The 17,379-nt window shown below is 40.7% G+C and overlaps 1 non-coding gene and 1 pseudogene across 1 annotated transcript; both read right to left on the reverse strand.

Annotated features, from left to right (window-relative positions):
* Nucleotides 1-13,430: 13,430 nt before the first annotated feature.
* Trnad-auc (transfer RNA aspartic acid (anticodon AUC)) lies at nucleotides 13,431-13,503 on the reverse strand. The gene has a single exon. It is a non-coding gene; the product is annotated as a tRNA-Asp (tRNA).
* A 926-nt stretch (nucleotides 13,504-14,429) lies between these two features.
* LOC114079093 (palmitoyltransferase ZDHHC6 pseudogene) lies at nucleotides 14,430-16,006 on the reverse strand (annotated as a pseudogene).
* Nucleotides 16,007-17,379: the final 1,373 nt, after the last annotated feature.

The raw sequence follows: 17,379 nt of genomic DNA on the forward strand, positions 1-17,379 counted from the left end.
TGTGCCCAGGGCAGATGGCTGCCAGTACAGGGACATGGAGGGTGACACATGCCCAGGGCTATGACTGGCATAAAGGGAACCTGATGAAAAGTCTAGAGCATTTTCCTGTCCGCCAACCTTGGTTATATGGTCCCTGTTTCAAAAGACTGTTTCAGGCCTTTTCTGATTGAGCTGGAAAAGGGTTTCATAAAACAAAGGTATCAGGAGTGATTCAAAGGAAGGAGCTGAAGGCAAGGGTAGGCTAGTTCAGATTTTTTAATACTGTCTTTGAACCCAATGTGTATTTTACACTCACACCACATCTCAATATGTCTTGCTATGTTGCAAGGGCTCTATATCCCTGTGTGATATGGGCCTGCTGTTTTGGGGGGTGCCCTTCTTAACCTCTGGAAAGAGGTTTCCCGGGCTGTGAGTCTCATGAAAGCATGGCTGCCAGTGCTCATTTCCCTAGGGCATGGAGTGGGATGGGAGTGGATCTTACCCACCCCGTCATGTGCATGGTAACCGGGAAGGACAGATGGTGCTGCTGACTGTGGTTCTTGCTGGGGGTCTAGGCCACGGCGATTCTGCATGCAGTTGACATAGACCGGATCTGTGGCCTCATGTCTGTGGAGAATGAGGAGATGGCTCTGGCCGTCTGCAACCTGCTGCAGGCCATCATTGACTCCCTGTCTGGGGAGGACAAGCGGGAGCATCGAGGGAAGGAAGAGGCCCTGGTTCTAGGTAGGAGATGTTTTCTTTGGTCTAAGTGATTTCAAAGGGACAGTCAGGCACCAGACTGGGCATTTCCTGGGTGTGGAGGTGGCCTGGTTATTTATTAATTTATCTATTTATTTATTGGTACTGGGAATTGAACCAGGGCACTTCACCGCTGATCTACATCCACAGCCCTTTTCATTTTTTTAATTTGAGACAGGATCTCTCTTAGTTGATTAATTAAGGCCTTGTTACATTGATGAGGCTGGCCTTGAACTTGCAATTCTCCTGCCTCAGCATCTTGAATGGCTGGCATCACAGATCTGCCTCCACGCCCTTTTTATTTTTTAAGATAAGATCTTACTAAGTTGCTTGGCCCTGGTTTTATTTTTATATGTGTTTTCTGATTATAAAAAGCATGAGAGGCATAACAACAGTATTTACAGTAACCAAAAAGGTGGAAAATACACAAGTGTCAACAGGGCATGATGGTGCACACCTGTAATCCCAGCAACTCGGGAGGTGGAGGCAGGAGAATTGCAAGTTTGAGACCAGCTTCAGCAATTTAGTAAGATCCCTTTCTTAAAATAAAGAATAGAAAGGGCTGGGGATTTAGCTCAGTGGTAGAGCATCCCAGGGTTCAATTTCTAGTCTCATTAAAAAAAAAAATCTCTATTGTGGATGACTAGGGAAGCAAAATATGACATACACATGCCATGGAATATTATTCAACCTTAACAAGGAAGTCAGTTGTGACATGCTACAACACAGAGGAACCATGAAGGCATTATACTAATTGAAATAAGCCAGTTGCAAAAGGACAAATACCATGTGAATCCAGTTACAGGATGTACTGGAGTCAAATTCATAGAGACAGGAAGTAGAAAGTTGGTTGGAGGGACTGGGGAAGGGGCAACAAGGAGTTTAATGAATATAAAAGTTTCAGTTTTGTCAGGTGAAAAACTTTCTGTGGATGAATAATGGCGTTTGCCCAACAATGTGAATATAAAAGATGGCACTGGAGTGGGCTGGGGATATAGCTCAGTTGGTAGAATTCTTGCCTCGTATGCACAAGGCCCTGGGTTCGATCCCCAGCACCACACACACACACACACACACACATATACACACACACACATACAAATATGACTACTGAAGACTACACTTAAAATAGTAAGTTTTATGTTATGTATATTTTATCCCAATTTAAAAAAGGCTTATTAGAGAAACTTGGGGAAATATAGAAATATGTAAGGATGAGAAAAAAATACCTGTTACTCATTCAGTAACCACTATTATCATCACCATGTGTGTCTGTCCTGTTTCTATATATAAAGAATATAAAAATTCTTATAAATATCTATTTAACAAAATTGGAATTCTGCTTTGTATAGCTTCATGATTTCATCTTCCTTTAGTATTATATTAATATTGCATACCATTTAAAATTCCTTTTTTTTTAAATTGGGATTTAAACTCAGGTAAAGCTACCACTGATCTACATTACAGCCCTTTTTATTTTTATCTTATTTTTTTATATTTATTTTTTAGTTCCAGGTGGACACAGTATCTTTATTTTATTTTTATGTAGTGCTGAGATTCGAACCCCGTGCCTCTTGCATGCTAGGCGAGCATGATACCACTTGAGCCACATCCCCAGTCCCCTTTTTATTTTTTTAATTTTTTATTGTGGGTTGTTCAAAACATTACAAATTTCTTGACATATCATATTCCACACTTTGATTCAAGTGGGTTATGAACTCCCACCTTCACCCCATACACAGATTGCAGAATCACATCAGTTACACATCCATTGATTTACAAATTGCCATACTAGTGTCTGTTGTAAGATAAGATCTCACTGTTACTTGGGCCTTGCTAAGTTGCTGAGGTTGGCCTTGAACTTGGGATCCTCCTGCCTCAGCCTCTCAAGTCACTGGGATTACAGGTGTGCACCACCACGCCTGGCTTGGCATTTGCCTTTTAATGTCCACAGTGGGCAGGGAAGTCCTGGCATCACAGGCCGAAGCTGGAATTCAGGCTCCCAGGACATCTGAGTATGGGAGGGGGGAGTCTAACGTCTGTAAGGAATATAAATTTCCTTTCTAGAAAGCATAATCACTTTATTAACAACTACATACAGTGTCCCTGGATCTCTGACAGTCGTTGCCAGGAAGTGAAGAACGGTAAGAGTCCTTGCTTCCCCGAATGCTGAAGTACAACACCAGAGAAGCACGCCCAGGCGAACGCGAAGTGGAGAGTGGAAGGCTTTATTAAAGGATAGCAGAAAAGACTTTCCCCAGGAGGAAGAAGGGGACCCAAAAGGTGAAATCCGTGCAAAGGGGAGGTCTTCTCCCTTTTATATCTAAGGTCTTCCCTTGTCTTCCCACATTCAGGTCCTTTGTGTCCCTCTATCCTGCTTGTGATGGGGGATGCAGGTGGGAAGGCCCAAAGGTGACAAAGAGGTGGCCTGATGGGGCGGGGAGAAGAGATCTGGGCAGCAAGGGCCTAAGGTGGTTTGATTAGCATCTCTTAACTGCTTCATTAACAGTTCTTTAGGACAGACTTGGGCCTTGAGGACTTTAACGTTTCAATTTCCCAGTGGTAGTTCTGATTTTCCCAGGCTCGGATCAGACCCTATTTTCTTTATTAGACCCGATTTACCTAACTACACTAACTACCTATCGTTAAATCTGGCTTCACTCTCCCCTCTATCCCCTCTGTTCCAACTGATACCCCCAGTTACCAGCGACAAGTCCTGCTTCTTCACATGTTGGAGTGTAGCACTGGAGAAACACACCAAGGCAAGCATATAAAGCAGGGTTTGTTTAAAAAGAGGTAACATAGACTTCTCCCAGGAGGGAGAAGGGGGCCATAGCTGGTATCCTGGTATCTCAAGCAGCAAGGGGGGTTTGCCTTTTTAATATGTCCTAGGCTTCCCTATTTCTCTCCTTCCTGTGTTGGTGACTAGGCCCAGGAGATGCCCAGGTGGGTTGGCCAAAAGGAGAGAGAAGCAGATGGGGTGCAGGGGCCAAGTGGGAGTGATCTGGGCGGGAAAGGGGCGTAATTAACACCCCCCCTGTAGGGAGGGACTATCCCTGAGACAGGTTACCTTAGCAACAGTTTGGAGCAGGGGCAGGTTATCTTCAAAAGGGTGGAAGAATTTCAATTCCCCCATTCTCTGGCTCCACCCTTACCTCTCTGCCGGGCTAATTCTGGCTTCACAACCTCACTAACCTCCTTGCTCTTTCTGGACTTTGCCAGGCGCACTATTTTATTTCAGACACCTAGCACAGTGCCTGGTATACAGTAAATTTTGTCCCTTGCATGACTCTCCTACTGAAGTCAGATTTACAGAAAGGTAGTTAATGTAGTTAGGTAAATCGGGCCTAATATTGAGTAAGATTAAAAAAATGGAGACCATTATCGAATGGAGTCAGAGAAACCAGAGCAGCATTTCATTAACATTAAATTGAAATGTTAATGTCCCCAAGGCCCTGAAACCATCCTAAGGAACTGTTCAAGAAGCACCTCCCAGCAAACAGGGAGGTGCTAATCAAAAACCGCCCCAGGCCCTTCCTGCCCATATTACTCCTTCAGCCCACCTATCTCCCACATTTTGGCCTTCCCACCTGCATTCCATCACTGCAAGATAAAGGGAAACAAAGGACAGGAATGTGGGAAAACTAAAAGAAGAATTTAGCTATAAAAGAGGGAAGACCTCCCCCTTCCACAGATTCCGACTTTCAGGTCCCCTGGTCACTGGTAAACAATGGTAAACAGCGATAACATTACCCTGAACAGATTCTTACTGTGTGCCCAGTGCTGTGCTACGTGCCAAGTGGATCTATAATCCCATCATCTAGCAGTGCTGTGAGGGGAACACCATTATATAGATCAGGTACTAGAGATTTAGTCTAAATACCTAGTTCAAGGTCATATAGTGGGAAGTCTTAGAGGTGCACTTGAACCCATCTAACCTGTCTTCAGAGCCTGTGTGCTTCACCCCTTTGCTGCAGTGCACTGAAGCCTTGGTCAGGATCCCCCAGCTCCAGGAGGCCTTCCTGACCCCAGCCCAGGCAGCCCAGGACCACCCCACACCACTGACAATCACAGAACTTTCTTGCTATGATGACAGTCTGTTTGTGTGACTGGCTTCCCTTTAGACTGTGAGTTCTGCCTTATTCATGTTTGTTTGTTTTTTTACCCCTCAGCCTGGCACACAATAGGTGCAGAGGATATTGGTGCAGGAAGGTGGAGCTGCTTGTATCTTCCAGGCCCCATGGATTGATATAGTGTCTGTGCAAGAGCCCCATGACCAATCAGCAGAGTCTGTCTGTTGCAGGGAGTAGGTATTTGTCCACCTTCATCCAAGCACAGAGTAGAAACTCAGCAACTTTTTGTTGACTGGAAGGATACAATTACTTCTTTAAGGAATTGACATGAATGCTTTGGGCCACTCAGGGAAAGGCTTTTTTTTTTTTTTTTAATGTATCAAAGGGAGGCATTTGGAAGAGAAGCATTTTGCTACAGGGCTCAAGGAAGAGCTTGTTATGATATATTGCTTTCTGATTTATTGAACAGAAATCTGTGCAAAACTACATTGAAAGAATGTGCTTTTGCCTTCAGTAACTGAGGGTGCAATAACACCTACAGGTTTTAGTGCAGCAATGCCCATATGGGTACAGACAGCTACATAGGATCCTGGGATAAGTCAAGGATATTCCTGGGATACTGGTATTTTATTACCTCTCAGACATAAATGTAACTTCTTATAATTTAAAAAGAAGATCATCTACACTGAGAGATGAAATGAATAAAGATCCCAGTTAACTGTGGGTTCTAATAGAATAGATTGCAGTTGATTGCTTTTTAAAAAACAATATCTTAAATTGTTGTTAATAGATGCTTATTTTATTTGTTTTTTTTTTTCAATTATTATTATTATTTTTTTAGAGAGAGTGAGAGAGAATTTTAATCTTTATTTTTAGTTTTCGGCGGACACAACATCTTTGTATGTGGTGCTGAGGACCATGTATGCCAGGCGAGCGAGCTACCGCTTGAGCCACATCCCCAGCCCTTATTTGTTTACTTATATGCAGTTGCTGAGAATTGAACCTGAGAAACTGATGTGACTCCATTTTTGAGAAACCAGCCTTTACCTCACAGCAAAGCCTGCTAAGGAAGGGGCGTGACCCTTGTCCTTGGAAAAACCCACAGAGCCTTCTTAGGCACATACCCACTCTGCTGAGTTGTTTGTCTGTAAATAACAGGAGAGATCTGAGGCGCCAGATGTCGCTGACTCAGTTAGGCTAGGTGAGGACCCATAGCAACCCCCTAGCAACCACCAATCAGCATGAGACAGGGAAAATACCTGGGATGTCAGATGACCCCCCAGTAGACTTGGTCGTTGATAACATGCTAGGAAACCATGTAGTTTAACACGTACACCCTTCATGGATTAAACCAATCAGTTCAAAATGAATACCCCTCTTGTACTAACCCATCACCCCTACCCAACTTGTTCCCAATAGTGAATGTGCTAATCAATGTTAAGAGTTGTTGTTTGATTTTCCCACGGTGTGAAATGATTTGCTGTGTGATGTTGTGACACATAGAGTATCCCCCCAAATCTATAAAATCTCACTGAACAAAGGACCGGGACTCACTCCCTGGGACCACTGAGTTGGTAACGGTTGTGAGTCCAGGCTCGAGCTTGCAATAAAGACTCTTGTGTGATTGCATCGGATTTGGCTCCTGGAGGTCTATTGGGGTCCCACGAATTTGGCATTACAAACCCAGTTCCTCACACATGCTAGGAAAGCACTTTACCACTGAGCTACAACCCCAGTTGCTGACTTTTGCAAATAGTAGCTATAAGAACACTTTGTGCCCAAGACGCTTGTTCACTCAAAGTATAAGCCAGAAACAGTTCTATCTGTTGTAACCAATCCTGAGCTGTGTCCAAATATTGTAACTATTTTGCTACTGTGTTACTTGACCATTGTTCTAATAAGTGGAGTTTTTTAAAATATTGATTTATTTTTTTTAGTTGTAGTTGGACACCATACCTTTTTTAAAAAAAAAATATTTATTTTTATGTGGTGCTGAGGATGGAAGCCAAGGCTGTTCATGTGCTAGACTAGTGCTCTACTGCACGCCCTGGGAGCCACAACTCCAGCCCAAGTGGAGTTTTAAAATCTCCAGCACTTGGAGATCTTTTGTTCTATTGAGGGTTTTGTGGGGCTGCTATTCTTTGTAACAAGGTTTGGTTGGAAGATAAGAACATTGGATGTACGCAGGTGCACAAGTGCTTTCCTTAGAGCCAGAAAGCTTGTTGTGAACCCTGCACCTGCAAAACACGATCCTTTCAAACAAAGGAGAGTGGGAAGTGACTATCCCTCAGTCTCACCAATTGGTTCAAACCAGCTCCAAGAAAACGATTCAAATTAGGAACCCGAACCCCATCCAGAGCCAATTCTTTTTGAACAATAACTTTTATCAATGCCTCAGGGACATTAGGAGCTCAGTTCTATTTTAAGTAGCAAGGTTGGAGATCAAGTTTAATAGTGGTCAAGTTTAATAGTGTAATTAATTAATTATATTCTACCTATTATTTTAAAAGATCGTGAGGGTTTTTTTTTTTTTTTTTTTTTACAGTTTTAAATACAGTGAAAATGAAAAATTTAAGAAGAGAGTTGGAAGCCCATTATGTCCAAGTGGGAACTGTTTGCATATGGATAAATATTTTAATCATGAAATTTGACTCTGGGCTTCTCAGCATTCAGGGTCAAAACAGGAATGGTGGACCATATAAATTTCATTAGAAGAAGAGGAAGAGGAGGAGGAGGAGGAGGAGGAGGAGGGAGAAGGAGGAGGAGGGAGAAGGAGGAGGAGGGAGAAGGAGGAGGAGGGAGAAGGGGGAGAAGGGAGAAAGGGGAGGAGGAGGAGGAGGGAGAAGGGGGAGGAGGAGAGAATGAGAAGCAGCAGCACTTTTTCTTTCTTTCTTTTTTTGCTTGTTTGTTTTTAAAAGAAGCATTTTTTAAAATATTTTTTAAATTGTAGATCCACAGGAGTGTGCTACCACTGAGCCACAACTCCAGCCCTAAAAGAAGCACTTTTATTTGGAGAAGCAAACATTCACCTAGTATTGCACTATGGGAAAATTAGATTTCATAGGTCCTCGTGTAAGGATTTGGGGTAAACTTCTCAGAGATGTCTTCCGGTGTGTTTTTGCAGGAGCAAAAATGGTCTGGGTCTTACTACGAAAGCATAAATCAGTTATGGAGAAGAGTTAATTAATAAGTAAGCTCCCCCATCAGTGTGATTCCACGCCACATTGATTTTTAACTTTGATTCAGGGAGGAGAGGTGGTAGCTCATCATGACTCGATTTCCAAAAAGATGGATTTTAGAGACCTTGCCAACACAGGCACCACAAACCAGCCAGCTTGAGCAAGCCCCCAGAAAAACCCCCAGACCTTTTCCCCCTGGTTGCTCAATACTGTATTTGCCCCATGTGAGTCTGTCAAGAGAGAAAGTGAAAATAACCAGGAGTGTCTTGGCCAAGGGCGACATAAACATTAGCACTGACTTCAGGGGCTGAGCAGGAGCTTCAGTTTTTGGAAATTCCCCGTGTGCACAATTTGGCATTTCCACCTGGAGCGTGGTCCTGCTGGGAACAGTGGAAGACAGCCAGACCAGGCATTTGGTAAGAGTCATCCCTGCTCAAAGTCAATAATCCTGGTCCTGAGCTAGCTGGCCCAGTTCCAACATTTAACTTTGTGTATAAAGATTTTTCTAGCACACTTTGACTGGGAGATGCAATTAGCTTGTTTTTCCTGCCTTCTCTCATCTGGTTGTTTTGCAACAAGCTGCAAACATCTGCATTGCATTGCCTATGGAGAATATTTAGCAGCACAGTAACCCCTATCACTCCTGCACGTCATTTCCAGGAGAGCTTCTACATTCTCTGGATTGATAACCAATGCCTCTTACAAAGGAGAGGGTAGTGGATTAAATGCAGACATCATATCTCCTGCTCTGGCCTTCTTAATGAGACAGTTTTCTCACAGAGCCTTTGTCTAGCTTTGGTGTGAGATAATGTTGGAATGAATTGGGAACAGCTCTGTGATGGATTCTTTTCAGCTCTGTGTCCTTTGGAGGGCACAGGTTCCCTCCTAGGGTGCCAAGTAAATGGCAGGGAAGATGAGCAACAGTCTAAGACAGAGTACATTTGTGGTCAACAGAGGGGCATGAATTGGCTTTGGGAAGCAGGGGCTGGGGCTGTCCCCTTGCTTTCAGAGTCGAGTCAAGTCAAATGATAGGAAGTGAGCTCCCTAAATCCAACCCCCGCCCCCGTTTATTAAACTGGTGCATTCAGAGATGCCCCTGCACTTCTGAGCATGGCACCCGTGGGGTTTTCCCTGTCTGCGTAAGGAAAGTGATTCACCTCTCTGGTTAATGTCTCTTTCTGACTCCTGGCTCTAAGTCTTGACTTTGCCTTAAAAAATATATCGAAAATGGGTATCATTTAGCTGAGCTACTTACAGGGAACCAAATATCTCTGTAGCTCTTCCTTATATGGTACTTACTGTGTCCCAGTCTCTCTTCTAAGGACTTTCTATGCATTTACTCATTTGATCTCATAAAGGTTCTATGAGTTGAAGGATGTTGTTTTCCTCATCTATAGATGAGGAAACTTGTGAACAGAGAGACTTAATAACTTGTCCAAGGTTGCACAGTGGTGGGGAGGTCTGTAAGACCTCCAACTTTGCTCTTTCAAGATTGTTTTGGCTGTTAAGAGTCCCTTGAGATTCCATATGAATTTTAGGATAGGTTTTCCTATTTCTGTGAAAACCATAATTGGGCATTTTGAAAGGGATTGCTCTGAATCTGTAGATCACTTGGGTAATACTGGCATCTTAACAATATAAAATCTTCCAACGAATGAATAGAGGATGCCTTTCCATTTAATGGTATCTTATTTAATTCATTTCAGTAATATCTTGGTAGTTTTCAGTATACAAGTGACTTTCTCAATTAAATTAATTCCTGAGTATTTTATTCTTTTTGCTAAATCAAATTGCTTTCTTAATTTCCTTTCTGGACTGTTCCTTAGTCATGAGTAGAAATGCAACTGATTTTGGGTGTTGTGTGTGTATCTTAGACCTTAACTGGATTCATTAATTAATTCTAACTTTTTTTGTGTGAAATCTTCAGGGTTTCCTACATATATGATCATGTCAACTATGAACAGAGATAAAATTTTTCTTCTTCCTTTCCAATTTGAATGCCTTTTATTTCCTTTTCTTGCCTAATTACTCTATCTAATATCTCCAGTATATACTTTTTTAATCTGTTGTTGAATTCAATTTGCAAGTATTTTGTTGAGGACTTTTGCATCAAAATTCATCAGGAATATGAGTATATAGTTTTCTTATAAGGTCTTTGTCTAGCTTTGGTATGAGGTAATGCTGGCCTCAAAGAATACAGTGGGAAATGTTCCCTTCTCTTTGATTTTTAATAAAGACTTTGGGAAGAATTGGTGTTCATTCTTCTTTAAATCTTCAGTAAAATTCACCAGTGAAAGCATTTGGTCCTGTGCTTTTCTTTTTTGGTAATTTTTTTTTAAATTATTGATTCAACCTCCTTATAATGACTATAGGTCTGTTTTGGTTTTCTATATCTTTTTGATTTAGTCTTAGTAGGGTGCACGTTTCTAGGAATTTGTTCATTTCGAGGTTATCCAATTTGCTGGTATATCATTGTGCATATTGATTGATTGATTGAATGAATGAACCCAGGGCCTCCTGCATGCTGAGCAAGTGCTTTACCCCTGAACTCTACCCCTAGTCCAGTACTTTTTAATAATTATTTTTAGTTCCATAAAACTACTAACAATGTCTCTTCTTTAATTTCTTCTTTAAAAAAATGGCTTTATTTTGTTTATTTGTATGTGGTGCTAAGGATCGAACCCAGTGCCTCATGCATGCTAGGCAAGCGCTCTGTCACTGAGCTATTGCCCTGACCCTCCTTCTTTAATTTCTGATTTGTTATTTCCTCTCTCTTTTTTTCTTAGTTGATCCAGTTTGTCTGTGAATTTGACTATTCTAGGTGCCTCAGATAAGTGGAATCATATAATATCTTTCCCCTTTGTGTCTGGCTTATTTCCCTTAGCATCACTTTTTTTTAATTGCATTTTCTTGAAACTTAGACACGTAGAAGGGATATTTAAGCATTATATAGTTATCTTCAAAGATGATGAAACTGAGGAGGAAGGTGATTAACTGACTTGATTCAGGTCACAAACTAGTTAGAGGCAGGGTAAGGGCTGAAGCTCAGGTCTCCTCTCTCCAGGGTGTCTCAAGTCCTCTACAAATCTGCAAATAGGTAAAAGCAAACAGATACAGAACAGCCACAATCATTAGGCTTTGATGATAAATTTAGCTGTAGAACCTTATTTCCCCTAATCTTTAGGTAAGAAAGAGAAGAGGATGATGGGATTCATCATCTCTAGATTCTTAGAATCAACTACTAGCTCCTCCATATTTAAGATCCCAAAGTCCCAGGCTCCAGTCCTGGATCTGACATTCCCTTTAATGAATATAATCCACATTTTTTTTTCAACAATGAAAATGTTGATAATAAAACCTACCTCACAGGGTGTTATTACCCATCTGGCACCTATTGGGTACTTATTACATGAAAGTGATTGATGGTGATGATGATGATGATGATGATGATGATGATGATAGATAGATAATCAGGGAGATGAAGGAAGAGTTAGACTGTGGTTCCCCCAAACTGCATTGCCCTTTGCTCACTTGAAGCCAGTTGAGATCTGCCTGGGGGATTCTGGCCAGCAAATTATGAAAGCTTGCTTGATCAAACTCTTTTCTCTGCTTGGCAATATGAAGATACAAATGTGTATCTGATGGGGGAAAATATGTAAAAGTGTCACGTGGGACTCACCTTTCTACTAAACTTCAGGGAAGAGACCACCTGCCCCTGCACTGTGGGGTCAACACAGGAGGAGAAGCCAATCCAAGAGCCAATGGTGTCATGGAGTAGCCTTGGGAGACTCACCTCCCAGCCATGACCAGAGAGAGGCAAGAATGGCTTTACTCAGCCAGACAGCCTTTGCTCAAGACCATCTGGGGATGAGCTGCTCACTCTGGATGGTGCTGCCCGATAGAAAACAAAACAAAGACCTGGAAGTGAAGCTCAGTAGCGCTTATGAAGCATGTGCAAGGCCCTGGGTTCATCCCCACACCATAAACCAAACCGAACCAAACTCCCCAAACTGTCTTCTCTTGGGATAAAATCTGCCTCTCTGAACTTTTTGGACCTTCTGCCTATGGAAGGACCCAGGGGAACTTCATCTCCACACCATACGATAGAGATTTAAATATTTGGGGACAATCATCACAACCCCCAGAAGGATCATTCCATGAGAGAGCCATTCTCTGATACAATTCTTCCACTTCCTCCACAATACCTAGTAGGTGCTTGGTAGGTTGAATTGGTGGGTTAGTAAGTGAATGAATTATGATGTGTCATTCATTTTCCTCATGACCTTGGTCATCCTTCTTTGGATGTGCCCCAGTGTCTGTCCCAATGTTGTTCAAAATGTGGTTTCCTGTATTGGACACTAGGTTCCACATGAGTCTGAGCCATCTGGAGGCCAAGAGTTGGTACCTCTTCTTTGCAGAACACTTTGCTTCTGTTTGGGTGGCTAAAGGTTGTGTTCGTTTTCTTGGCAGCTGTGTCTAGCCCACTGTTGACTCATCCTGGGCTTAAGATCAGCAGAAATGCCTAATGCAACTTAAACATGTTGATTGCCAGTTTCCCCACCTGATTATTAAAGGTAGAGATTTTTGAAAGGGTAAAAAAGAAATCAATCATTAACATAGCTAGTATTTATCTACTTCTGTACTGGGGATTGAACCCAGGGGTACCTTTTTTTTTTTTGTATTTTATTTTGAGACAAGTTCACTGAGTTGCTTAGGGCCTCGCTAAGTTGCTGAGGTTGGCTTTGAACCTCTCGACCCTCCTGCCTCAGCCTCCCGAGATGTTGGGATTACAGATGTGTGTTACTGTGCCCAGCACTATTGTTTATTTCTGTCTTCTGTTCTACTTGTGCATTTATAACTTTTTGCAAATTTTAGAACATATATTTCACATCATCACATATTCTTTAAAGCTTCATTTAATACTGAAGGCATATAAAATCATAATGGAAATACAAAATTCACTCAGTGAATTTCACCTTAATATTTTGTTAGGTAACTTAACTCCCTTGCTATTGTTGGATGTTTTGCTTACTTTCACCATCTCTTTAAAATAATTCCATGATAACTATCTTGGTATGGAACTCCTTTTTAATCTCTCTGATGTTACCGTTTATACACCCTATTATACTGTCTCCCGACATTCTGTTTGGTTTTGTTTTTTCTTGATTGTTTCACACTTATCAAAATCTCTATAAACTTTTTTGTTGTTGTTGTTGTTCTAATATAGTTAAACATTCCTCTCAGCACTGAATTAATATAAATAGGTGTTGTGTCTTTACTAAAAGTATCAACTGAATAGAACCATGGACAGAGCTTCCCATTAGAACTTTCTCTGTGTTGATATGAACCACTGAAGAGGAAGGGAACTTTTACTTTTTTTTTTTTTTTCTGTTACATTCTTTTTTTTATAACTTCATTTTGTTTATTATTATTATTTTTAATGTGGTGCTGAGGATCGAACCCAGGGCCTCTCACATGATAGGTGAGTGCTCTACCACTGAGCCACAACCCCAACCCTTGTTACATTCTTAACATTCTAGAATTGACATAAATAGAAATAACATAGCATAAGTCTGACTGCAGCCAAAGCCCACATTAATCTGATGCTACATTTAACTCCCTTGTCTTATTTTTTTATACAGAACATACATTGATCTTTATTGGATTTGACAAAATCTACATTACTAAAAGGTAACACAATTTGAGCTTTTATTGAATTTGACAAATTAAGTTCTATAGTATCTAGGATATCATATAAGAAATAGCAAATAAAGGGGAAACAAATCATCACATGCAGATTCTCCTGGCAAAGTGGGAACCATATCTCAATTGTGCAGGTGAGGTCTAGAGGTGCAGCACATGAAAACAAAACAAAACAAAATCCAGAGAAAATGTATTTACCTTACTTGTGTGAAATGTTTTTCCTTTTAGGGGGAAGAAGAGGTAGTCAAAAGGCAGGAATTCAAAGTCAGGATGGCTTCTCCATTTCAAGATGGTAATAAAGATATTTAATTCATGGCACTAGGGCACCTTTGAGAAAAAGGACACCTAAACCAGAGTGGGCTTGTTGCATAATTTTTTGATGATATGTACAATTTTGAAGTAATGAAGCAGATGTAAAGAATAAGTTCATTTTAACGGTGGCTCTGTTTTTCTTCTCGGGCTGGATATGTTTTAGCATCACAAGAACATTTTCCCACAATTTCTAAGGAAACATCCTCTTATTCTTGAATACCTTATACAAAGTAATCATCAAGAATTTTCTCTCCAGCTGGGCACGCCTGTAATCTCAGCAGCTCAGGAGGCTGAGGTAGGAGGATCTCAAGTTTAAAGCCAGACTCAGCAACTTAGCGAGGCCTTACGCAATTTAGTGAGACCCTTTCTCAAAATACAAAATTAAAATGGCTGGCGATGTGACTTGGTGGTTAAGTACCTCTGGTTCAATCCCTGGTACCAAAAATAAGAAAAAAAAAATTTTTTTTTCTCCATACAACTATACAACAGTATCTCTATATTTCAGGTTCTTTAGTGCAAGGGCTTATGAAGAAGGTTTCGATTCCCTTATTCAAAGGATAGCAGGCGCCAGTATATATAATCTATGAATTTATAGTGAGCACTTCAACTCTTATCTGCTTTTTGTTTCAACTGTCTATTGTTACGCTAAACCAATGACAACCTTCTCTTATTGGCTGCTCCAGTCCATCTCCTTCAGAAGATGATTGTGTAAATACCCATCTACAGTTCTTCGTTGACTTCCCATATCATGAGGAAAAACAAAGACTTCATCAAGTTGGCCATATTGAATTTGATCTTTAGCCTTCTCTTCAATCCATAATTCAGCAGAAGTTTTGTTTTTGAGAATTATTTTCCTTAAAAACAAACAAACAAACTCGATAGTTAATCCCAAGGCAAACAAGATGGCAGCAAATTCAGCTAATCCAAAGGAAAACAATTGGCAGAGGATCTCTCTGGACTTTGCTCCTATCAGTCCTTATTATGTTCCACCTGAGGGAGAGCCGATTATAAAGCTGTGTGTTCATAGTCATAACAAAACCCAAAGTGGTTATGATTGCTGTATGTATATAGGTGACTCTATGACCAGTGTGATTCTGTAATCTGTACAATTAGAAAAATGAGAAATTATACCCCAATGATTCAAATGTATGAATTGCCAAGATCATTGTAATGTCATGTGTAGCTAATAAAAAAATAATAAAATTAAAAAAAAAAGTGATGTGTGTGGGTACAACCCAGCAGTGCCCAAAGGAGAAACAGTGTGAACCAAGCACAACCTTGGGAACCAGGACCTTTGTTGATCTGAGGACAGCGATGATCCCTCTTCATCTGCTACACTTTCTGCAGGGATATGAGCTGGCGCCTTATGTGTTTGGCAGACTCTGACATACTGGAGACACATGGTGTCCTGAGAATTTTCTAGTATCCACCCCAGAGGAACAAAGCCCGGACCAACAAACCTGGCCCTGGGTAATTATAAAGAATCTCCATAATCTAATTTATCAACATGATGAAGTTCACACTTCCTTCAGTTGTCAAGAACATAACACAATCAATCGTAGCCATTGCAGAACATCCTGCTATAGCACCCAGGACTGTGATGGGGCCCCAGCGACAGCCTCTTTAATTCTTAGAGATTTTTTTACCTTGATAAATAAGCAGAATGTACCCATTTTGGTGAATAAAAATGCCTTCCCATTACTAAAGAATTATAAGCTTTTCTTTCTCTGTATGTATGTTTCCGTGTGCAGGAGTCCACATGTGTTCTTCTAATTGCCACGCCTTTGGGTCATGGGTGTAATGTGGATTGTGCCATTTTCACTGTTAAGCACTCAGAGCTCTTAATCTTAATTAGGAGAAATTATAAATATCAACAAAGGATATGGAAGAGCCAAGATTAAAGTTTGGGAAGTCTTTGTTTTTCCTTATACTGGTTCTAAACCAGTATCTTGGTTTGAAACCCAACCTCAGTCTGCTCCCTGGTTCCTGCACCTTGGCCATCGCATTTTTGGGGTGGCCTGGAACCAACTTTCTCCTCCTTGAACACCTCCATCATAGGCACCTCAGTCCAGAGCAAGCAGAAGGCAGATTTGGATTGCCAGGGGCTGGACTGTGGACCCTCTCGGACCGGTGCGTTTCTCTACCAGCAACCTTGCTGCTATTCTCCCTAGCTCTATGGTCTTAGTAAGTATTGGTGTCTAGGAAGACTACTCACCTCCTTTCTTCTTCATGATGGTCTTGGCTAAAGTTTGGCAAACTGTGGTCTGCAAGGCAAGTTTGGCCCACTCCCTGTTCCTGTAAATAAAGTTTTATTGGTATGAAATATGATATGTCAAGAGCTTTGTAATGTTTTGAACAACCAATTAAAAATAAATAAATAAATAAATAAAGTTTTATTGTAGTTCAACCATGTCCATTTTTCCCCATAATGTGCCTGGCTGCTTTGTGTCACAAGGGCAAAAAATGAGTAGTTGAGATAAAGACTGCATGGTCTGTAAGCCTAAGACATTTACTGTCTGGCCATTTGCAGAAAAGGCTTCCCAAACTTTAATTTTGGCCCTTCCATATTCTTTGTTTATATTTATAATTTCTGCTGGGATTTTAATTGAGATCGCACTGAATTTTTAGAACAATACCAGATTGCAATATTTTATTTTCCTATGTTTTTAGCTTGTATCAGTTACATTTTATGATTTTAATATAGGCTTTGTGCATCTTTTTTTTTAAAGCATTTTTTTTAAAGAGAGAGAGAGAGAGAAGAGAGAGAGAGAGAGAGAGAGAGAGAGAGAGAGAAAGAGAGAGAGAGAGAGATTCAATATTTATTTTTCAGTTTTTGGCGGACACAACATCTTTGTTTGTATGTGGTGCTGAGGATCGAACCCAGGCCGCACACATGCCAGGCTAGCGCGCTACCGCTTGAGCCACATCCCCAGCCCATTTGTGCATCTTTTAATAGATTTATTTTTACATACCTGATTTTTGTGTATTATTGTGAATGTTTCTTTAACTTCTTATTTTGAAATAATTTCAAAGAAATATTACAAAATGAGTACTAAAATAATTCTGTACACCCTTCACTCAGATTTCCTAAATGTTAACACTTGCTTGATTACATTAGTTTTTTCATATTCTCTCTTCCCCCAAACCACAGTCACACACATATACACACACATTAATAAATGGTATTTGAAGAATCTTATTTGTCAAATATTGCTAGTTATATGGAAATAAAATTGATGTTTTGTATAGACCTTTAGCTAGTGACTTTGCTAAATTTCCTTGTTACTTCCAGTAATAGATTCTTAGCTTTTCTACATATGTATTCATGCCATCTGGGAAAAAAAAAAAGGCTTTATGGTATCTTTTCCAATTTT

This window comes from Marmota flaviventris, chromosome 17, assembly GCF_047511675.1.
Source record: "Marmota flaviventris isolate mMarFla1 chromosome 17, mMarFla1.hap1, whole genome shotgun sequence".
In the NCBI taxonomy this organism is placed as follows: Eukaryota; Metazoa; Chordata; class Mammalia; order Rodentia; family Sciuridae; genus Marmota; species Marmota flaviventris.